Source organism: Rhinolophus sinicus, chromosome 17 (assembly GCF_057876585.1).
Source record: "Rhinolophus sinicus isolate RSI-liver-muscle chromosome 17, RSI-T2T, whole genome shotgun sequence".
In the NCBI taxonomy this organism is placed as follows: domain Eukaryota; kingdom Metazoa; phylum Chordata; class Mammalia; order Chiroptera; family Rhinolophidae; genus Rhinolophus; species Rhinolophus sinicus.
Window position 1 is genome coordinate 108,106,568 of NC_142517.1, and position 24,832 is coordinate 108,131,399.

At 41.7% G+C, this 24,832-nt stretch overlaps 1 protein-coding gene across 3 annotated transcripts in view; it reads right to left on the minus strand.

Moving 5' to 3' along the window:
- The window catches only part of PLS1 (plastin 1), a 97,287-nt gene extending 75,970 nt beyond the window's left edge, over nucleotides 1-21,317 (minus strand). For 2 of the 3 annotated variants that reach the window (XM_019753598.3, XM_019753596.3), the window contains exon 1: nucleotides 21,216-21,317. The gene's annotated coding sequence lies outside the window, so the exon portion shown is untranslated. The remainder of the gene's footprint in view (nucleotides 1-21,215) is intronic. The other variant, XM_074334020.2, reaches the window with a different exon arrangement.
- Nucleotides 21,318-24,832: the final 3,515 nt, after the last annotated feature.

Consider the following 24,832-nt stretch of genomic DNA (forward strand, 5'->3'; position numbering starts at 1 on the left):
TCCACATAGTAACATCAGGCCAGGCCAGTGACAGTCACACCCTTTGGATGAGGTATAACCCAGTTTGCCACAATCGTTTGGAACACTGCCCTCCTCCTTCTCCCACGGCCTTTCCTTCAGAGAGCAAACATGAACAAACAAGCACAAGTCTACTTCCTGCCACTGCTAATTTCCTGACATACCCCCGAACTCAAATTACACTATTGTGTGGTAGAAAGAAAGAAACATATGTATTTTTCTTCTCCTCAGCTGGTGGTTGCTTTCATTATCAGTTATGAAGCCATAATTGTAGGACTCATGAACGAATGGGCAAATGTCTATCCCAAAGTGGCCTAGACTCCTGGAGGGTGAGGTGAGAGAGGGTAAAGGGGCTCAAAAGAAAAACATAATCTTCTTTTCAACATCTCTCGTTCCTTCAAAGATTAGGATTCATGAGAAAAAAAAAAGGCATATCTTGTGTTATTACAGGAAAAAAATTCCATAATCCAAAGTTACCAAATGTGGAATTTTATGGTACACTTAATTTTTTTAATTACAGCATGGTGGCTGAGGTGGTTGGAGTGCTGTGCTCCTAACACGGAGGTCGCCGGTTCAATTCCCACGTGGGCCAGTGAGCTGCACTCTCTACAGCTAAGATTGTGAACAATGGCTCTCCCTGGAGCTGGGCTCCCGTGAGCAGCCGGAGGTCGGTGTGTGCTGCGATGGGCTACCGTGTGCTGCCAGGAACAGCTGGTGGCCAGCGTGAGTGGCCAGCAGCCAGGGTGAGTGGCCGGCAGCCAGGGTGAGTGGCCAGCAGCCAGGGTGAGTGGCCGGCAGCCATCATGAGTGGCCAGCAGCCGGCAAGAGTGGCTGGCAGCTGGCGAGAGCTGCCATGAGCTTCTGTGAGCAGCCAAATACCAACATGGGCCAGGGAACTGTGTCCTACACAACTAGAATGAAAAATAATGGCTTGAACTGGAATGGGCGGGGGGAGGCGGAAAAAAGGAGGGGAAGATAAAGCAAATAAAACTTTATTGTTTTTGGAAAGACCGTATCACCCGCTAGCACTTTTCTTTTGGCAATAAGTTAGATTATAGAAAAACTTTGAGAATTATTAATTAGAAATGACCACTGTGCAATAAAATTGTACAAAGATCTTTTCTTGTCTCAAATCATATTATTGGCATGTACAGTGAACTGGCTGAAAGTACTGCTAGGCCACCATCAAATGACTGCAGAGTCACAACCAGAGACTGGCTCCAGGGTACCTCTTGAATTTCTGGTCTTTGCCCATAAGATTAGATTAGTGAGTCAGTATCAAGGTAAATATATGATTTTCAAAATCCTTCCTTCTCTTTCTCACTTCTCTCTTTCCAAGACCAGCCCTGAAATGGGAAAATAAAATGTATTACATCTCCCCTTTCTTCTCAGAGACTTCCTAGGACAAGAATGGATTCTGTAGTCCTTCTCCTCTGGTTTCAATATAAAAAACAGGTCCAAAAGTAAATTAGGGGACATTTTAAATAGTCCACTAGGAATCTTGCACAGGTCGTTCTCACTTGAGATTTAACCTTTTCTACTGAGTCAACTGAAGGAACAATGAAACTAGGGCAAAGGCTCTGCGTATAGTGAAACAGCCCACTGAAATGACTGGCAATTACTTTGCAATATGATTTAGAGGTTACAAACTGCTTTAGCATGATGTGTTACATGCAACAGAATACTCTGTAAACTCTATATACAAAGTATCTGTATTGTGATTTTTGAGCTGGACATGATGCATCATTCTTCTACAAATCCAGCCCTGACCTGATTCTGAGTGTGAATTCAGGTAGTTCAGAAAAGGAAAATCTCAGCACACAGTTTATCCCAAGCTAGTCTGAATTAATTATCTTTGCTCATAGACAAGATAAAATTAAATAATAAAAACTATTGGAACACTTACTTCCTAAATGTTTCTTTTCTCAATTATATATTTGCTTCTCAGGAACAATATTCTTAATCTTTATTCACCATTTCTATTTTCCTACATTGCAATAAAAAAAAAACCAGTTTAACTGCTTTAATGTACATATTTCAGTACCTAGGAAGATGTAATAAATATATCTTTAGGAGCCCTGACTCTGGAATCAGAATTCTTGGGAATCTGCAGAATTCTCGGAATCTGCTTCTTGTTAACTTCATCGCCTTGGGCTAGTCATTCAATGGTTTCCATAGCCAAAAAAATGAAAGTGGTGATGATAACATACAAATTTATATATTGTATATTATGCAAAATACATAATTTGCAGAAATGACATTCATCAATAACTGACGGAAGAGTTGTTTATTGAATAAAGATCTGGGTGAAGTTAATTATGTTTAAACACTGAACTTAAATAATTTAAGTAACCATTAAGGCAGTTCACTATCCATTTGTGAGAATAAAACCAGAGCTGGTTCTAGACAGGGGTCAGCAAACTCAGCCTGCAAGCCAAATCTGGCCCACTACCTGTGGGCCACTACTACAACCTGTGAACTAAGACTGGTTTTTGCATTTAAATAGTTGGAAAAAATTTCCAAAGAATGATAGTTTGTGACATGCAAAAATTATAAGAAATTAAAAAGTTAGTGCCCATAACTATAGCTTACTGGAACACAGCATGCCCATTCACGTACGTTTTGTCTATGGCAGCTTTCATGCTACAAGAGCAGACTTAGGTAGCTAAGCGAGAGACCGTATCAACCACAAAGCCTATAATACTTCTTACCTGGTACTTTACAGAAACGTTTGCCACCCCTTGATCTAGACTTGTTTCTCAGAGGGTGGTGACTGCTGGGGCACAGCTCAGGACCTGGCCCAACATCGTGTTCAGTGAATATTTGATCAATGAATATGGCAGCCGCATGAAGAGCCTGAGGCAGGGCTCCTCTCATGTGCTAAAGACTGTTGTTCTCAAACCACAGAGGGCCTTTTTCAAACAGAACAGGAGAGAGGCCTGCTACAGTCTATGCAACCCAACTAAGGTCTTTGTTATCCTATAACTTTAATGGAATTTTAGGCCACACTGAAGAGAATGGAGAAGGGCAGATCATAAGGACCAACTAAAGAGGAGTTCTATATTTTCCAGCAGTCTAGTTTTAAGGAGAAAAAAATGGCATCACAAAAACACAACTGAAGAGAATTAGTTTGGAAAAAGCATTTATACAAATAAATTACACACACACACACACACACACACACACACACACACACACAGAGAGAGAGAGCAAGCGAGAGAGGGAGAGGGAGAGAGAGAGAGAGAGAGAGAGAGAGAGAGAGAGAGAACGCCAAAAAAAACCTATGCACATTTTAAGAAAGGAAAACTGTACTAAATTGTAATATTCAATATACACCAATAACAAAAGGTGAATACAAGTCATGTTTGATATCTGTAATTACAAGAAGTGCTCAAAATAGTTACCATCAGCTTCCAGACACTTCTGATTACAGAGAACTACTGCTTGAGCAACGTTGACCAAAGTGTCCACTTGTATACATTTTTTGGCACCCCTGGTGTGTACCCTATGGCTTTAGTTCACCACAAGCTTATTTCAATATATGGCTGCTAAAAAAGTCTTAAGTTGCGTGTGTGTGTGTGTGTGTGTGCGCGCGCGCGCACGTGTGTGTGTGTGTCCAAATCACAGCAAATATTCAGTAAATATTAGGTCTCACTGTAATAATCTGTGCTAGTTAGACAACATCCAGAGTGTCACCTTCAACCTAAGGAGCCTCATCTGTAAGGGAGGACAGTGACAAGCTCGTTTCTAGGAGAGCTATCAGCATGGTGATGGTTCCAACATAGGCACCGCTTCAAATAAAGCAAGTTGATAGAACTGGAGAATATTTCCATGGAGATGAAATTGCAGTCCTCTATCTGAATTAAATTAATTAATCACTAAATATTTCAGTGCACTTTTCTGTCTTTACTGGAGTTGTTTTTAGGTTTTGTTTTTTCAGTGTTTGTTTATCTTGCCCCAATAAGGTGAGGCAGAGATTTATTGTTTATTGTTCAGTGAGTAGCCATATGTTCTCCCTCAGATCCAGCAGGGTCATGTGATTAGTTCTAGCCAACGGGCTATGAGTAGACATGATTTGTGTCCCTCTAGGCCAAAACATTTCAGTATGTGATCCTCTAGCTCCCCTTCCCTTGCTAAGACAATTTGTAAGCCCATGAAAAAACAACAAAATCACAAAAATCACAGCAGCTTATTTCTCTGAGACACTGCACTGGAGAACAGCCAATGCACACTGACATTTGTGTGAACAAGAAATCAATGGAGATTTCAGGTCAATTTGTTACTGCAGCATTGCCTACTCTATCCTGACTTCTACAGAAAGTCTGAGCAGAAAGAAACCTTGTTTCAGTCTGTGATCAACCAACTTGGGCCATTTATAAGGATTAGCTGAATAAATAGGGAAATTTTCCAAACTTTCCTCAGACAGGTATCTGTGCAACTGTATTATTTCAAGTGCATTCACAGATTATTACCACACTTGATTCTATTCAAAGAAATATTAAAAACCAAATCCTCTATGCCATTCATGTACCAAAAAAACTTAAGAGCTGACTGAGGTATGCACTGAGTAATGTACACTGACAGAGGTAAACATTGACAAACCTTAGCTGAATATATTGTTCATCCATATAGTTCCTTTCCTGCTTTATGACCCCTGGGCTTCACTTTCAGGAGAAACATGTGGCAGTAGAGACAGACAGGATGGCACAGTGCTGTGGGTAAAGCTGGCTCAGTTTTCCTTTGTTAGCAGTCAACAAGTATGCTGTTAATTGGACGCCTGATTTTGATGGGGGCTTCGACTCAGAGAGATGCTATCTCTTCTGGCTGACAGTAAAAATATACAGTAAGATAAGGATGCAAGCCTGTGTCCTTCAGTACATTCCTGATTTAAAACCACTGGAAACTCTGGAGCCGGTCGGAGAGTAGGCTACAAACTCCCAGAGACATAGACCTAGGTTACATTCTCAGCTCCACTGCTGACAGCTGTGTGAGTCCAGCCACATGGCACAGTCTCTGAGCGTCGGTTCCCTCCCACTTTAGAAGGCACTTGGGAAGACTAATGGGATTGATGCAGGCAAAGTACTAACTACACGCTGGGACCATTGCTGCCTCAGTGCCATGGAATTCTTCTTAAAGTTAATCTGAATTTCTGTTAACTTTATGTTTTATTACAAGCAAAACAATATTCTCAATTACATTTAAAGCAGTGAAAAATACACCTTTGGCTTTACCCTTAGAGTAGATGCTATGTAACGACAGTCTCAAAAATAAATTGTCGCGTCTAGCGCAACATGGGCAGTGAGAGAATGAGAAGGGGCGGTGAAGGGTTAAGAAAGAAACAGCAGTCAAGAGATTTATGCACTAGGGGCCAAGGGTCTCATAGCCTCAAAGGACTGAGAGCCCCGAATCGGACCACCTTGTGGCTTTTATTGATGCACACACAAGAAAGCAACATTGTTTTCTCCAAGGTCTGTGAATTTCATACATTATACTAGGAAACTGATTCAAACCAATCACCCTTGCCTGCAATCAGCGAAACCAGAAGTCTCAGAATGTATGTACGTCCCCAAGGGACAAAACCTTTATGCTGAAACTTACTGATATGAATAGATGGAGAACTGTTATCACATCATTGAATCTCTTCCCAAGCAGGTTGTGGGAAGGAATGCAGCCACAAAGGCAGAAGCTCTCCTTAACCGGGGAAGGTGGGGGTCTATGCCCATCTCTATCAACCCCGTGGGTTCTCCTGCTGGTCCCCACTCAACTGTCCCTGGCTTGAGTTGTCCCCCCCATGGGGAATCTTACTCGTCATTGGCTGACCAGCCATCCTTTGGGGCCAAACAGGGAGACATAAGGTGTAAGCACAAAGGTGAAGCAAAGTCCCTGAAAGGATCCGTCTCACAGACTCTCCTTTCTTTAGGGGTAGGTACGAGGGGACAGACGGGTAGGCTGCTGCGTGACAACAAAATTCTACTACTTAATCTGATCATTTCCAATGTGATTAAGTCCTTGCTATGAAAATATATCTTGAGGTAAATTTCTGGTCATCTTCCAGAGGCAACTGAATTTTTTAAATCCCTAAGAATTTCTTAACCATACTTCTGCTGATTTCCAGTTCTGATTATGTATTTTTATACTTCAAGTAAATTGCTCTGGTTTTTTAATACTAAAATCCAATGTCACAACAATCTAATCATTAAGAACAGAAAAAATGAGACAAATTTCAATAGAGGGGCCTCCTACAATATACCTTCTATAAAGACCACCACACCTCAGAACTCTCAAGGTCATCCATATGAAAAGATGCTCAAGGTAACTAATCATCAGAGAAATGCAAATAAAAACTATAATGAGATATCACCTCACACCTGTCAGAATGGCCATCATCAATAAATCAACAAACAACATGTGTGGAGAAAAGGGAACCCTCATGCACTGTTGGTGGGAATGCAAATTGGTGCAGTGACTATGGAAAACGGCTCAAAGTTTCCTCAAAAAATTAAAAATAGAACGACCATATGACCCAGCAATTCCACTTCTGGGTATTTATGTGAAGAAATCTAAAACACTAATTTGAAAAGATATATGCCCACCTATGTTCACTGCAGCATTATGTACAATACACAAGATGGAAGCAACCTAAGTGCCCATCAATAGATGACTGGATAAAGAATAAGTGATACATATATACAACGGAAAATTATTTGGCCATAAAAAAGAATGAACTCTTACCATTTGCGATAACACGGATGGACCTAGAGAGTGTCATTCTAAATGAAATAAGTCATATTAAGACAAATACCATATGATCTCATTTATATGCAGAATCTAAAGAAAAAAATAAATCAACAAATAAAACAGAGAACAACTGATGGTTGCTAGATGGAAGGGAGGGGTTGAGAGGCTGGGTGAGAAAGGTGAAGGGCTTAAGAAGTACAAATTGGTAATTACAAAAGAGTCACTGGGATGTAGGGTACAGCACAGAGAATATCATCAACAATGTTGCAAAAACTATTGGGATGCCAGGTGGGTACTAGACTAGTCAGGGAGATCACTGCATAAATTATATAAATATCTAACCACTAAGTTGTATACTTCAAGCTAATATAAAATAATATTGAATGTCAACTATAACTGAAATAAATACTCTCAAGGTCATCAAAAAACAAGGAAAGTCTGAGAGCTGTCACTTAACCAAGAGGATCCTAAGGAGAAATGACAAGTAAATGTAAAGTGATATTGTCGATAGGATCCTGGCACAGAAAAAGGACTTGAGGTAAAATCTAAGAAAACATGAATAAACTATGCACTTTAGTTAGAACACTGTAACAGTATTGGTTCATGAATTCTAACAAACGTACCATACTAATGTAAGATGTCAATAATAGGGTAAAATGCATGTTGCTATGGTAGTACAGTCTCTGTACTATCTGCTTAATTTCTCGGTAAATGTAAAACTGTTCTATACTATAGCGTTTATTACAAAAAGAAATGTCACCGCAATCAGATACCAACTTCACGCCCACTAAGATGGCCATAATCAAAAAGACAGGTGGTAACAAGCGCTAATCAGGATGTGGAGAAACTGGAACTTGCACACACTGCTGGTGGGAATGTAAAATGGTGCAGCCACTTTGGAAAACAGTCGGGCACTTCCTCAAAATGTTGGATGTTGAGTTCCACATAACCCAGTAATTCTACCTCTAGGATATGCCCAAGAGAAATTAAAACATATGCCGCCCCCCCAAATAAAAAACGTGGTTCACAAATATTCATAGCAGCATTATTCAGAATAGCCAAAAAGTGGGAACAACTCAAATGTCCATCAACTGATAATAAAACTGAAAATAAAATGTGTTAGATCCATTATTCAGCCACAAAGAGTGAGGTATTGATGCAATGGCAAGAATGAACCTTGAAAACATTATGCTAAGTGAAATAAGCCAAGCACAATATCCATATACCTGAAATTTCAAGAATATGCAAATTTAGACAGAAAGTAAACTTGTCGTTGCCTAGGTGGAGTGGGAGAGGGGAGTGCCGTGAGGAATGAAGATTGAGTGCTAATGGATACAGGGTTATGACAATGTTCTAAAACTGATTGTACACTTTAAATGAATGAATTAGATCTCAATAAGGCTGTTATTTTCAAAAACAATAGAATCATGTGCACCAAGAACACTGATGGAACACCATTTACCACTGTTCAAGGCACAGACTCTGACAATGTCTGGTTGATATGAAACCTTTAACTTCCCTGAGAAGTCTGGCTACTTGACTTTGTAACACCCTTATTGTAGTGTCTAGGATATAACACAATGGAAAGACCCTATGCACACAGAAGGTTTGAATGAGACATGGTATCCTTTTGAAATTAAAAATGAGCAACATTGGACAACATAAGTCCCCCCCCCCAAATTGTGCCCAAGATATGCAATATTCCCACTGATATTTAACAATAAATTAACTTGTGAAAACGTGTATCATTGTGTACCCTTTCAGTACACCACCTCAGAATGTAGCCATTTCCTCTGAATTACTAGAAAATTACAATGTTTTCAGTTCTCCCACTATTTACTGTCCTAGTCCTACCAGAAACATTAATACTAACCTTACAGAAATAGTTCAGTAAACGCACAGTCTCCCACAGCACAATACACATAAGTGGAATGCATCAGTAAAATTTTAGAAAGTTTAATCTTTTTTATCCTAAGTATTCCAGGTGCATAGTAACAGGAAATATAATAATTTTAAAAACCAAACTAGCTTGTTCAAAATGAAAGAGATGAATTTTCCCATGTTAATCAAGTCTAATTTCATGAATCAAGAACTGAATTACTGGGGGGCCGGGGGGTTCCAGAAGAGGGTAAACGGAGTCAAATATATGGTGATGGAAGGAGAACTGACTCTGGGTGGTGAACACGTAATGTGAAATATAGATTATGTATCACAGAATTGTACACCTGAAATCTATGTAACTTTACTAACAATTGTCACCCCAATAAACTTTAATTTAAAAAAAACTGAATTACTGTTGGCATTAAAGAAACTGTAAAACCCAAGGTAAATAAAGTAACTTCCAGTTCTCGTTTCATTATTTGCAGGAAAAGCAGGTATCCCCATTTCTAGCAGATTAGTGTATAAATATGCACTTCTCTGAGCACTACTATAAGTTACTCTCCTATTCACTTCTAAGCAGATTTTTCTTAAAACAATAAAAAGTATTTCAAGAGGAATATAACCTCAATTTATATGCATCAGGTTATTTTAGAAGTGAAATCAGTTTTAAACACAAGGATTCTCTACATGTAAAGCATTATTATATACTATTTAATTCATTTCTGGAATTAGTTTAGGATGCATATAAATCTACAAAGATTCTTATACTCGGAACTCAAGCTACGCAGCTGCACGGAGTATCTCTCAAGATTTACTGTCAGTGAAACAAAGAAAGGGGTTAGTAATCTAATAACAAGGACATTAAGTCTACAAGCAAGTAGAAGCTAGAAAATATTAGGTATGTGGTTGGGGAGGTGATGCGTATAGTTTCATACACTCATTCATCCCTGTTTCTCTTCCACTCATGTAACACCTCAGCAAGTGCCTCCTAAGCATCAGGCCACGGGGATACAAAGTGAAGAGACATGATCCTGCCCGTAAGAACCTCACATCCTACACGGCCACAGATGTGGACACAAGAACTTATAACAGAATAAACCTTAGTATTAGAAGATTTTGATCTAAAATGTGTATGGCATCTTTCAATCTACACATTTTATCTTATTTAACCCACACAAAACAGAACAAACAATAACAACTTAGGTTCAGACAGACTTGGAGATTCGTCCACCCACGGAACTTCAGCAGAAAGGATGGGGATGAGTTGGTCAGCAGTCCCACTAACTCACTAAGCTGCCTCTTCTCTCGGTCAGCTAGCAAATGGCAGCACCAGGGGGACAACTTCTACTTACAAATCTACCTTTTTTGCTTTTCCCACCACAGTGTAGTTCTCAGCACAGAATATTTGTTGGAGACACACATAGAAGATTCTCAAAATCCCCAATGAGACACAAATGTCTTTCCCACAAATGTCTGTGGACACTCCCCCAAAAGATGAACAGAAGGGCCCACCCTGGCCTTGGTGTCCTCTAATCCCCAGGCAAGCTCTCTCAGTACTACACCAGTAGGTATGTCTCAAGTTATAGCTAAAGCCGTTCTGAAGAGAGACCACCATGCCATTCGCCCTCACCTTCGGGATCTCTTAGCCCGTGAAGTCAACCCGAGAGGATCTGCTTAGGACCCATATTTATATCCTTAGCTTTAACTTTTGAATCCCCCGCTTTGCAGAACAAGCCAGGACAAGTACAATAATCACTAGACCTAGTGATACATTTAATTTTGTCTCTTTTTCATAATTTGTCTCTCAGAATTTGAATTTGGTTATTCTTGTATATTTTACATATTTTGAAAGACAGAGCAGCCTTTAATGATGGATTCATTTTTGCAAGTCTATAAGATGCTTTAAAAACAGATATTAAGATGAGAACCAGGAAAAAGCATGTCTTTCCAAGACAGCATGAAGCGGGATCAACGCGCGGTAAGAAGTGTAGTTCCTCCCCTTCTGGTGTGTTTGGGAGTTAGAAGGGAACCTGACGGTCAAGGTCAGCCAAGATAAGCCCATGACTCAACAGTCCCTACAGAGTGAGTCCAAATCCCCCAGACTCATGCTCAAAACGCCTCACACCCTTCCCTAAACGCCTTTCCAGCCTCATCTCCTTTGTATCCCAGGCTGAACCAGCGTACTCACCAGCATGCTGGCCGTTGCACCTGTTCTGGGGTTCAGTTGCCCTTTTGTCTGGAACGCCTCCCCACATGCTCCCTCTGTGTCCACTCTACCTGGTGAGCATCTGCCCATCCTTCAATGCCCAATTCCAACGTCCCCTCCTCCATTATTTTCTTTACGTAGACATAAGCTTCCTCATTTCAGAGGGCTTACAAAGATGGATAAAACACCAGAAGACAGCATAACTCATCATCTCCTCAACTCTGCCCTAAGTGTTACAATGGAAAGTGACCTCCTTTCTCAGGTCTATCACATTTGGTCTCTATCACCCTTAGTGCACTCGGCACCAGCTGCCCTGTACTGGAGCCATGAATTCGTATCTCCTGCAAGACTACATATTTTCCAAGAGCAAGGAAGGAACGTTCTGCAACTGTGTGAGTTCCACCTCTTAGTTCAGAGCTTGCAAGCTATTCCAAACATACTTGTTGAAAAAGTTTAACATTATATCCAGATTAACAAAATAAAACCCCAATACAGAGTAGGAACTTCCAGAGGGCAGCAGGGGGCACAAGGCAGCAACCACTTGGTAAATGAGACTAATAAACAAAACAACAACAACAACGTGAACCGTCAATGTTGTGCTAAGAGTCAAGTTCTAAAAGAAAACCATTTTTTTCTAGCTCATCTATCTCACACCCCTACACTCAAGCCCAGTGCTTCCCAGATCAGCTTCAGCAGCACCCAGGAACTGAAATGGAGTTCTCCGGCCCCCAGACCTAAAGATGGAGAGACTCTGGAGTGGGGACCCTGCAATCCGTGTAACATGCCTTCCCTGCGATTCATAGGGATGCTAAGCTTGTAGAACACAAGAGAGCACCTGCAGGCCAGCTCTCATCTGTCTCCATGCTTTCACTCATGCTGTCCCTTCCCCCATGGAATGATTTTTTCCTCCATCTATTCGCTGTCGATTGAACTGGGATATATTTTCAAGGCTCAGCTCGAAACACTTGACACCTTCCTCAACCCACTAAACATAATTAACTGCTCTCCATTTGTGCTCCCCCAAAGTTCATTCTGCACCCCCCTGGTGCAGGCGAGTACAAGGACTCGCCTCACAGCCCTGCCCCCAACCCAGCTCCCTTTATTCAGTTACATCCCTTTGATTTTGCAGAGGAGGAGAGAAAATATTCTTCTGGAACAAGCCTCTGATTAATAAAAGGGATGCTGAGAGGCCTCAAACCCCTCTCGACACAGCAGAGAATAATAAATATCCTGTCAAGTGAAACCTGAAGTTTAAGGGCAGTTGTTGAAGGCACTTCTGGCAACAGAGACATTACTTAAAGAGCCTTAAAACACATTTAAGATTTTACAAAACCAAATATAAGTTTCAAAGAGAAATTAGTCCCTCTAGTCAGTAACAGAAAATATGGACTAATTGGAAGAGCAGTAGATTTGGGGCCTGTCATGCAGGGTCTCAGCTCCTGCTCCCCACATAAGAACGCAGGATATGGTGAGGCCAAAAAGGAACACCCACGGAGCCATAGATAGGGGAGTCATACCACTGTATTCTCAATGGTGGCTGGTCGAGACACAAAAGCAAACACCCGCCAGAACCCCAACCGGGGGTCTTCCTGCACGTCAGTCTCACTGGCGGCCGGGTGAGACACAGGAAGTAGGATCCACAATCCGCCATCCATGCTTGCTAACCCCACTTGCTAGCTGCAATACACTATCCACTTCTCTGCCAACCAACCAACCCCCTTGCCAGCGTAGGCACGGCAATTATATCAGTGGCTAATGGCTAACCGGTAACAACTGATGGCCAACTAGTCATAGCTGACGGCCATCTACTACCCGAGCCAGCACCTGTCCACATGAGGCTGAGAGCCTCGAAACTGCTCTCTGGGACTCTGTCCCCACAGGACCACAGTGAAGCTCCATGAGGACACAGGCCCTATATCTGTCTTGGCCATCTCAAAGGTCCCAATGCTGTTCCCTGACGTTCATTTCTGCCACTTCCAAGCCAAGTAACCTCAAACAGGCAAGTCAATGTCAAAGCCTCGGCCACTTATCAGGGAAAGGCAGCAAAGTCAGAAATTTATTATAACTATAATAAATACCTTGACTCCTTACCTTATAGTTTACTAACTGCTTTCGCATTCAATGTCTAGTTTAATCATCAAACCTGTTAAATGAAGAAGGCCTCCCTTCTCACGGGAGCAAAAACAGTCACAGACTTTGACTTGCCTTCCACAACGCTGATCATAGGCCAGCTGATTTCAACCACCTGAACTTTAAATGACCTGAGGTCATTTTGAGTGACCACTAAACATTCACAGATTCTCAGGTTACCTTTTTCCACTGACAATGATCCTGGGTTTAAGTTGGGCTGTTTAAGGATAAGAAAGGGGATGGAGCAAATTACTATTATTGTTTTTCCAAAATTAATTCACTTGCATGACAACTTTTGACAAAAATCATCATTGGGTCTTTGTGAGCTGTTTCATGGCTGGCACCTCACTGACCTGATAATACTTAATTCTGCAAGAACTGGGCCACTCTCGGAAACATCCCCTGGACCAAAAGAGTGTCCCCAAGAACCTAACCCGAAAGAGAGAGGAAGGAAAAGGGAGACTTCACAAGAATGGAATGCTGCCTGAGTTTTCAGGTAAGAGTGCAGGAATCTGAGAGTGGTCGGTCTGTTAGCAAAGATTATAAATACTAACTTGGTATCGAGCTAAAGGTTCAATTAGGCACTGATTTGATGTCGTTCCACCAAACTGTTGAATAGCATTAAAACCATAAGCAAAGGCTCATTTATCAAACCTCAAAATTCTAGTTTGCATTGATTTGTATCTATAAAAGTACAGTGAGGCCAGCCCAGTGGTTCAGGCAGTTAGAGCTCCATGCTCCTAACTCCGAAGGCTGCCAGTTCGATTCCCACATGGGCCAGTGGGCTCTCAACCACAAGGTTGCCAGTTCAACAAGGTTGCCAGTTCAATTCCTCGAGTCCGCAATGGATGGTGGGCTCCACCCCCTGCAAATAAGATTGAACACAGCACCTTGAGCTGAGCTGCCGCTGAGCTCCCAGATGGCTCAGTTGGTTGGAGTGCGTCCTCTCAACCACAATGTTGCCGGTTCGACTCCCGCAAGGGATGGTGGGCTGCGCCCCCTGCAACTAGCAAGGCAACTGGACCTGGAGCTGAGCTGTGCCCTCCACAACTAAGACTGAAAGGACAACTTGAAGCTGAACGGCACCCTCCACAACTAAGACTGAAAGGACAACAACTTGAAGCTGAACGGCACCCTCCACAACTAAGACTGAAAGGACAACAACTTGACTTGGAAAAAAGCCCTGGAAGTACACACTGTTCCCCAATAAAGTCCTGTTCCCCTTCCCCAATAAAATCTTTATAAAAAAAGAAGTGCACAGTGAGAATATATCACTGAGGGGAAAAAACAAAAAACCAAAAACCCACACAGCTATAAAGGATGGCATTTAAGAGAACAGAGTGAAATGAGATAAAAAGTCCTTGTGCCTTTGAGCATTACAGTTTGATCATTGCAAATGAGTTGGTTCTGAACCTGCTTCTCTTTTATTTCAACAATTTAATCTAGATTCTGAGCACCAGCTATGGGAACAAGTGTGAATGCAGCTGGTACTTCCTATCTAAGGCATTCAAATTGCTTGATCAACATCAGTCTTAGGCCACAGATTGTCATTCATCACTTTGGATTTTACAACCGTGATCCGTGAGCATAGGTTTACTCATTTATTCCCAGAGGACAGAAGGCCCCACAAGGGGATTCACTGTTGGGGCGGTTTAGACAAGCAGACCAGAGCCCAGGGCGTAATTACCATGACTGACCTGTACAAATTCACCAATGTTTTAAACTCAAATTCAATCCCAATTCCGTTTTGACAGCACTAGTATAATAAACTTTCTCGTTTTGTGGTTCTCCAACAAATTGAAGGGGCTTTTGTCATATTTTTATTAAAAATGTGTTATTTCCTGGGACTGAGGCTTTAAACAATTTAATTTATTGAATTTCTCAATAATAAAGTAAATCTAGTTTCCTCTAATATTTTGAGTTGCTACTGTCAACCATTCCCCAAAACCTTCTATTTTTTATCACAAAGAAGGCCCCCACAAAACTTCTTCCCCCTTACAGAGACCTTCGTCCACCTTTCTATCAGAAAAGACAGTTCCTCATGTTTTCTTGGTGGTCAGCCTGGATTTTTTTAAAGGTGACATGTCTGTGTGCAGTGAGTCATGCAAATGTTCTTAGAGGCATAGCTCTGGATTGCTCCAAAGAGGAAATCATAAAAATGTAGTTTATTACAAAGTCTAAAGTTCCCTTCACAACTGGACTTTGTGAACAAACTTGCTGTAACTCTACTAGAAAATAAAATACATTCTGATGAAACAAGTTTTAAATAAAAAAGAAAAACTCTCCTAATCATCCCTCGAACTCTCGCCCTTTCTGTGCCCATAGTATTACTAAAAAAAAACTTGTTTTTACAGAATCCACTCTGTATGTTTCTCATCAAAAAGGCAAACAGGAACTTTTAGGCACAGCAGTACGGAAGAGAAATAAGATGCTCAAAATTAATACAGCTTCACATCTCAAGTGACCTACGTCAGCGAAACTCGCAGCAATCAAGTTGTATAACCATTTCATAACCAATAAACCTGTCTGCAGCACAAAGGCCTCTTTCTCTTTCTCCCCGATTTTCATCATCATTCAGAATAAAATGCTGGTTCAGATCTTTGTTCAGGAAAGAGCTGAGTAATGTGAAGAGTTCCTGGATGTTGAGACAAGCAGTGGGTAGAGGCCAGAAGCAGGTAGGCCTTTCCTTTCATCCCCAGCACAGGCCCTGAGAATGCACAGAGCCAGCCTGGGAGGTGAAGCAGAAGCAGGAAATGGAAAGAAGACTCAGGCAGCACAGGGAGGGGGAAGAGGTTCTCAGCTGCATTCCATTTTGAAACTCCCATGAGAAAGAATTAGATTGACGTTGGGGACAGGGACATTTTCTCACAGGCAACTCCACTGGTCAAACATGGGGCCTGCCGGCCCTGCTTCTGCATTACTCAAGTCTGACCTGGAGCCTTCCCTGATGTGTCACACACACCTCCAACTGCAGCAAGTCCTGGCTGACTTCAGAACTTCCTGACCTGGAGGACCCCGGGAGAACATGTTCAGGTCTGGATTCTCCCTGGGGGTTTGACCACAATCAAAGGCCTGAGATCAGGGTAAGGTCAAGGCCTACAATTTACTCCACAGCGTCCAGCCGTGGATCCCATCACCCCAGGGGAGAAAATCCTTACCAACCTGGTCACCCTAGAGTCCTTCGCTCACATACAGTGTTCCCCAGCACCACTCCCCAATCCAGAGGCATCACTCCATCACCCAATTCACCTCCATCACCCAGTTCCACCTGAAAGAGGGTGGGAGCAAACAGAAATAGCTTTACGGAACAAACAACAAGTGCTGGCGAGGTTATAGAGAAAAGGGAAGCCTGGGGCACTGTTGCTGGGATTGGAGATTGGTGCAGCCACTATGGAAATCAGTATGGAGGTATCACAAAAAACTGGAAATGGAACTACCTTATGACCCAGCAATTCCATTCTTACGTATCTATCCAGAGAAATCCAAGACGCTAATTCAAAAAAATATATGCACCCCTACGTTTATTGCAGTGCTATTTACAATAGCCAAGACTTGAAACAACCGAAATGCCCATCGGTAGACGACTGGATTAAGAAACTGTGGTACATTTATATAATGGAGTATTACTCGGCCATAAAGAAGAATGAAATCTTACCATTTGCAACGATATGGATGGACCTAGAGAACATTATGCTGAGTGAAATAATTCAGTTGGAGAAAGACAAATACCATATGATCTCACTTATATGTGGAACCTAAAGAACTGAATAAATGAGCAAAGTAAATAGAAATAGTCTCAGAGAGATGGAGGAAAAACTGATGGTTGCTAGAAGGGAGAGGGGATGAAGGAGAAGGGGAGGGGATTAGAAAGCACAAATTGGTAACTACAATATTGCTACGGGGATATGAAAGACAGTTTGGGGAATATAATCAATAATGTTGTAAAGATTTTGTAGGGCGTCAGATGGACACTTGTCTTATTAGGGAGACCACCTCAGGGATGGTGTAGATGCCTGATCACTGCATTGTACACCTGAAGCTGAAGCTGAATAATATTGCATGTCAACTATAATTTTATATATATATAGTCACGGGATATGGAGTGCAGCACAGGGAATAGAGTCAATGGAATTGTAATAGATATATACAATGTCAGAGGGGCAATAGGTTGGGGGAGGGGAGTTATCACTTTGTGAGGGGTGAAATGTCTAACTATTGCATTATTTTGAACACCTGAAACTAATTAAAAGAAAGAAAGAAAGAGAGAAAGAGAGAAGGAAAGAAAGGAAGGAAGGAAGGAAGGAAGGAAGGAAGGAAGGAAGGAAGGAAGGAAGGAAGGAAGGAATAGCTTTACAGTACACCCAGAGAAAGAGCTGCTGTCTCTGCCTCCAGGAATGCTTCAAGAATAAAAATGAGGTGAGGACTGCGTGGAATAATTTAAAAACAAAAAGCAGAAAGATTCGTCTCTGTTGTTTTTTTCTCAGATGAAAGTCTGGTTCATAGAATGCTGGGTTTCACCAGCTAAAATCTGAATGGGTACAGCCTAAGCATCTGTCAGGGTTACCACAGATAAAGTTTTGCATTAAAATATTTGATTGTTATGTAAGCTCTTAGTGCCTGAAATCAGGGAGGCTTGGGATCAAAGCTCAGCTCAGCCACTTGTCAACTGTGTGACCTCAGTAATGTGATTTGATCTAAGCCTTAGTTTTCTCATCTGTAAAATGGGAATAACTGCACCAATCTCATAGGACGCTTTGTAAAGATTAAATGATATATTGCTTGTAAAGTACAATGTCCAGTCCATGGAAAGCATTCTATAATACTAGTTACTAATATTACTGTTATTATTTTGAAAAAGTTACATAATATAGTCATTTTATACAGGGTTGTGGTATATAACTCTAGATTTTAATATTTGGGCTTTTTTCAAGTATATGAGACATTAACTTCAACATACCTCCTGATCTTGCATTTGGCTGTCCAATCAATTTTGAGTAATGTCATGATAAAAAAAATAAATAAGTAATCCTGCTATAGTTGGCCAATCGTACCCTTCCCTTCAGGAAGCTGTGTGTCTCCCCTCAATTGCTCTCTCTTCTTAATCCTTATATGAGAACAAGCATCACTGCCAGTTGAAGACAGTGATCAATTTGCATGTGAATGTCAATGGCAGGATGTACCATCCAACAGCTCCCGCAGTGCTGGGTGCAGCTCAATGGGAAGGCTGTGTTTTGATTTGTAAAACAGCTATTTGCAACATCTGTTCCAAGTAAACAAATATTCCAAACCACCTCCTGAACTGGGATTTGTAGTTCTGACACACTGCCTTCGGTCTTGTTTTGCCAGTTAGAGTCTGATCATAATTCTATCTCTCTCATAACCTTAATCCCACTGACCTGGGTCATACCCACCACAGCCATCACTCACCACCTCCTGGTAGTGTAGAATGTCTCTCCCAAATACATTCTCAGTCCAAGGACTCTGGGCCTACCTGTTTATGTCCACTGCCCCTGCTAAGCTACTGTGACCTTTCCAGACTCCTCCTCACTCCTTCATGTGCAGATTCCCCAAAACCCCAGCCTCACCCCTGCTCTCTTCCTATACTCAGCCTTGAATGGGCCAGTCATCCCATGTCTCATCTCCTCCAGTGACACCGATATGTACATTGACCACCCAGTCCCCCCCTTTAGATTGCTCTCTGAGGGCTTTAGATCCACAAACATCTTAAACCAAATTGTCCTGCTGCCAATTCAACTTCATCTTGGGACCAGCAGCCTTGAAAAGTAATAAAACCAGCTTGGGGCTAGTAGGAGGAAACTTGAGTAGAGGCTCTGGCAACACCACTAACTAGCTTAGTTACGCATATCTCAGTTCTTCCTCTCTATAATGAGGGGATGGTCTGGATAAAGTGGTAACTTACAGCTCAAAGTTCTTAAATTCCCACCTTCCCCGTGTCAAAATACACTATTTATTCACGCAATAACTACTGAGTGTCTAATAATGCCAAGCTACAGTGCCTGGCATTGGGAGGGGTTAAAGATAATCCCCCAGAGAGCTTATCATCTAGGATGAGAAATAAGACCATCACATCAATAACTGTAAGAAACAGAAAGAGATAATGTCCTGATTGGAGGTAATTAGAAGATAAAAGAACATTACAAGCCCATTACCAACATATCAAGCCTGAAACTAAGGTCATTTTCAACATGTCTTTCCCTCTCTGCATCTAGTCTTTCATTAAATGCTTTTTCCTTTACACCATCTCCTAAATCTGTGCTCTCCACTCTGCACTTATAGTGGCCCGCTTAAATCCAGGCCTTGGGCCAAACTCCCCCATTACGATTTTACCCATGTCTCCAGCACTCCCCTAATTGGTGCATGATCGCTCATCAAAATATGAGAATCAGCCCATCAGGCTGGTTTGACTAGACAACTGTCCTGCTATGGCGCGAAGGCGACCTCCTCCATGGGACATCCACATCAAAACTATCAAAACTATCCCTGCTTCACTTCCTCCCACAAACAGTGACTAAGAACACACTCTGTGTTTAGTGCTGGGTGGGATATCTGAGGCATAGACTTTAACCTCCAAGACATTATACACCAGTCAGGAAGTTGAGACATGTGCTAAAACATAACAACTCAGGACACTAAAGATGGGGATGCTAGCCGCACAGACAGCTGTCATACATGCTAGAGGATTCAAAAGAGGGAGAGCAACTTCCTGCCACAGTGATCAAGGAAAGCTTCTAGGACGAGGCCACACCTGAGCTACTTCTTGCAGCTCCAGCAGGACTTCAACAGGGGGGGAAGTAAACAGGTATTCTAGCCCAAGGGCCCAATGGGACTGAGCCAAAGAAGGAGGGCAGTTTCCAGACCAACCAATTATTAGGTGGTGCTTGACTGCGAGGGTCATTTTTGAAAGGACTTTACCAGCTTAAGGAGCAGGAATAACTATCTGCTCAAGCCATTCTACACAGTATAAAGATGTAGAAGAGAAAACAAAAGTTTAATAATCTAACCAAACTGTGAGGAGAGTATCAGCAGGAGGGTGGTAAAAAGAACCCTGGAAATCAGAAAACCTGGGTCCCGGGCCCCGCCTGGCCACGGAGGGGCTCCAGCGGCCACAGCAAGTCATTTAACCTCCTTGGTCTCAGTTTTCTCATTTGTAAACTGAAGCAACTGAACTGGGTGACCTCGAAGGTCTCTACAGTCCTGCACGAAACCAACTGTATATTATTTCTGCCATTAAAACATTCATCATGGGGGTGGAGGGAAAGGCAGGTATCTGTATTCCCTTTCCATATAGGTTTCTCTTCCTGAACTAATCATTTCTTTTTCCTATATTCATTACTTCTATGTATATGACTCCCACACCATAAATTGAACAATTTACCTAAATAATATTCAGTGTGTGTGCCCCGTGGCCTAAAATTTTCCTTATGGCTCACAGGTTATCCAAGAAATTTGTGCAGCTCAACCTTAGGCTCCTAGGACTGTAACCAATACTGCAGCCCCAGGGTAAAATATCTTTGTATGAGCCATGAGATGGGACATGGTAAATAAAGGGAGAAAAGTGAGAACTCTGTTACTGATCGAAAAGACTGCTTCCTTTTAATAGAATCAAATGAGGCCTGAAATAACAGTAATGCAGAAAAGTAAGGGGGCGGGTAGGTAATCTTAAATTTTAGAAAGTCACTACTTAAAGATGCAGCTGAAATGCAGAAAGTTTTTGGCACTGAAATTCGCTGAAAGTTTACTTTGTAAATGCCGCATCCTGAGGCCCCCTGCTCCAGGAACGGCACCCAAACCAGAAACCACGGATGCGCTTTCACGCCAGCCTTATTGATCCTATGCACCAAAAGGCCAGAGGCAAATAAGCAGTCAGAGACATAAGCGAAACGGGCTGGATCAGACAGCCTCGGCAGCAGCTACCCAAAGTTTAAAAGAGAGGAAACAGAAAAGTTAACAAAATGCCTAACTTCACGCAAGCAATCATAATGCAGTTCTCAGGCTTCCTGTGTAAGCTGTGTAAACACACGATGTAACACCAGCCCGCATTCCAGCCTCCCCGCTTGGGCAGGAGCGCGCCGGGAGGTCGGCGGGGGGCCGCCTCGCCAGCGAGGGAAACCCAAAGAGACTCCCCCCGAGCGGCTCGCTGTGCGCCAGCGACAAAGCGAAGCTTTCTTTTCTGCCTATCTGCCCAGCCCCCCTCTGAGAGCCCACTGCCGCGCCCCGGTACCTGCCGAGACTGTCCTGCCAGCGCCACCAAGTCCGCTCTGCGGCTACCTCACCGTGCCTGCCTCTGTGCCGCGCTCACGCCACTACGCATGCTCCGCCGGCACCCGGGCCAGCAAACTCTGAATCCACTGGCCGGGTTTTGGCTTCGGCTCCCAAGGGAAAGGACCCGAGGCCAGGAGCCTGGGTTCTGCGGGTGGGTGGAAGAGTTTGCAAGTGCGTGGAAGAGTTTACAGGTGCTGGGAGAGGCGAGGGGGAGAATGGATGGGCGCTGCGGTAACGTTATCCCTGCTGCCCAGTTACCTAGGACTTAATGCTCCTCCCAACCTAAAAGATGACCACATACACCCATGGAATGAGCTTAGCACAGTGGTCCTCAAACTTGAGGGGGATCAGAATCACCAGGAGAGCTAGTTAAAACACAGATCCCACAGGCAGAGTTTCAGATTCAGTAGGTCTAGAGCGAGGCCCAACAATTCACATTTCTAACATTTTCTCAGGGGAAACTGCTGCTAACTAGTCCCAGTACCACCCTTTGCGAACCGCTGATCAAGAGAAAAGAGGCAAGTTTTCTCTCCCCTTCCTCCTTTTGGAATTTCACAAAATATTTCCTCTTGGTTTCACAGCCACACCTACTTTAAAAATAAGTAACTGCAGCTCACACTCAAAGATGGGATATTTCCTCCAGCATGTGAGTTAAATAAATGGAATGACGCCCCAAGAGTTCTCACAGTTTGCAGTAGCAAAATCTGTCATTGTGGTCATTCAGCTCTGTCCAGGCAACAAGGAGGGGTCCCTATTTTGCTGTCCCTTTAACTCAAAGTCATGTGTGTCCCCTCAGTGGCTAGCACAGTACTTGGTACAAAATAGATACCCAAGAAATACTGAGATGATATCAATATGGTAGGAGAGATGGAGAAGAAAGATGTTAAAATTATTTCAGGAACCCAAAGGAGTTGATCAGCAATTAAATATGGAAGTAGGTGGGGGAAAGTTGGGGAGGATAAGGCTTTCTGTATCCCTTCCACCTAGAGAAATCAATGGATTTAGTATCCTTATCTGAGACAGGTACACAGAAGGGGGTGAGTATATAAGTTCTCACAAAATGTTTCTTAAAAAGTTAAACACACATCTGCAATACAAGCCGACCATGGATTAAAAAGGGGTTCTGTAAAAAAAAACTATCAAGTCCAGTGACAGAAACTAACCTCACAGGGTGATATGATCATAAATTCCTAACTGGGCAGGTCATGGTGGGTAGTCATGCCCCAGGCCTATGACTTCTTTAGTAAAAGGTTTATCTTCACCTTAGGCCAGCCCTGTTTTCTTAGGCATCTAGTTTAACACACTTTTGAAATGCCCGCAAAATCCTCTTTTTGAGACTCCTCAGAGGAGTAACCACCTTCAAGGGAGCACAATCTTGTTAACCATTCTGTACCTTACTTTCTCCCACCTTCATGTCATCTTCCTTACATGCCCTCCTTAACTCTAAATGCATAAAAGAAATGGCAAAACTGTCACTCTGAAACATTTGAGATTTTGCTTCTGGCAATTGTCCTCAGTTTGGCTCAAATAAAGTCTTATAAAAAAATTCTCCACAGGTTTGGACGTTTCTTACGTAAATATTACCCAAAAGAAATTAAAATATGTAGTCAAAAACTTGAACACAAATGTTCATAGCAACTTTTTTTCAGAATAGCCCCAAACCAGAAGGAACCCAATGTCCACTAACAGATTAATGGATAAACAAATTGTGGTACATCTATGCAATGGAATAGAATACTACTCAGCAAAAAAAAAAAAAGAAAGAAAAAAATTACGCATACAGGCTTCAACATGGATAAATCTCAAAATCATTATGCTAACTGGAAGATGGCAGAGACAAATATGTATGATTCCATTTATATAAAGTCCAAAGTAACAGATAGTGACAAAAAGGAAATCAGTAATATTCTGGATGGAGGGATGGGCTGTAAAGGGGCAGTAAAAATATTTTGGGGATGATGGAAATCTTCTGTTGATTGTTGTAGAGATTTTATAGGAGTATACACTGTCAAAACTAAGTTGTACACTTTAAATTTACTAAATTTATTTTACATAAATTATTTGCCAATAAAATTGATTTTAAAAATTAATCAAATACTCCTATTAGCTATTGGGGAATACTGACCAAGATAAGTTAATGGGGAAGTGTAGACTCTAAATATGGTTTAACCTGATTTGGAGGGAAGGCAAAAAAACTTAAAAAAACACCCTCTGTAGAGGAAGCTGAAAATAAACAGTACAAAAAGTCTGGAACAACCCACCTCTAAAAGTAACCAACTCCAAGATGTGATTTATAAATTGCTGATAAAACTAACATATTTCTCAAAAGTACCTCTCAAATATAAAACAGTAATAGAGTATATTGTTAGAAATGCACAACCAGTGCTTAATAATTATAAATAAAATTATCTGCTGAACTGATTATATCACTAACAACAAGAAATAAGACTTTCAAACTGTGTTTCCAGGAGCCTGGGGTGTCATGGAGATGATAAATGAGCAGGGCTCTGGGTCAAGGACCCCAATCCAGCCAGCACACTACTACTTCCATACTGCACATCCTCTGAGGTTTTATCTGATAAAAGGGTTCCACTGATAACTAGAAGAGCAATAGTTTAAAAGCAATGGCATCAGGTGGGAAGAATTCACAGAGAAAATTGCTGTATTTGGTGGGGCACCAGCATTCTGATCATCAAAAGCATACACTCTACTTATAAGGACCATATGTTCCAGTTTTTCCAGAATAGTCCCAATTTTAAATCTTTCTTTATCATATAAATTTATGTCCTATCATACTCCAACTGTTGGTTGAAAAAAATAAAATCAACTTAAATTGAAATAGGGATAATTTTCTGGCTCTTCTATAGCTTATATAAAATATTAATAATATAATAATAAATATTAATAACATAACTAAGAATTATTGAGCTCTTGCTATGTACGAATAACTGTTTTAAGCACTTTAGAATGTTTTCTCATTAAGTATCCATGGCAACCCTATTAAGTTATCCTCATTTTATAAGTAAAGTGAGGCACAAAATATTAATTATTTTTGTCATAATAAAGCTAAATGAAGACTGAAAACTAAATAGAAAACTGTACTTTATATAAATACAATCTTTGCTGATTTCACGCTTCCCAAGGAATAGTCCTTCTGGATTATGAATTTATCTTCCCAGGCTCATTGAGAGTGGGAAGGGGACCACAAAGAGCAGAACTCCAGTGGTCACCACCATCACCATCTACACCACCATCTCTAATGTCTATTCCATATTCCCTGGGTGCCAGCTGCTGCGCCAAGGGCTTCATGTTCTTTAGCTCATTGAAGGCTTACAAGGACAAAAGTGGAGATTCAGAAATATTAAGTAACAGAGAAAGTGAATGAATGGTGGAGCCAGGATTCCAACTCAAGTCCAACTCCCAATTTGTGTTATTTATCACACGCAGCCCCTACAAAGCTATGTGTATCCCATACTCTTAACAAACAAATGAAAAAGCATTCTGGGTTATAAAGAGCGTCTCTGTGAATGGTTAGTGATAGTTCCCCAGAGCCTTACAGTTTCTAAAATGCTTATA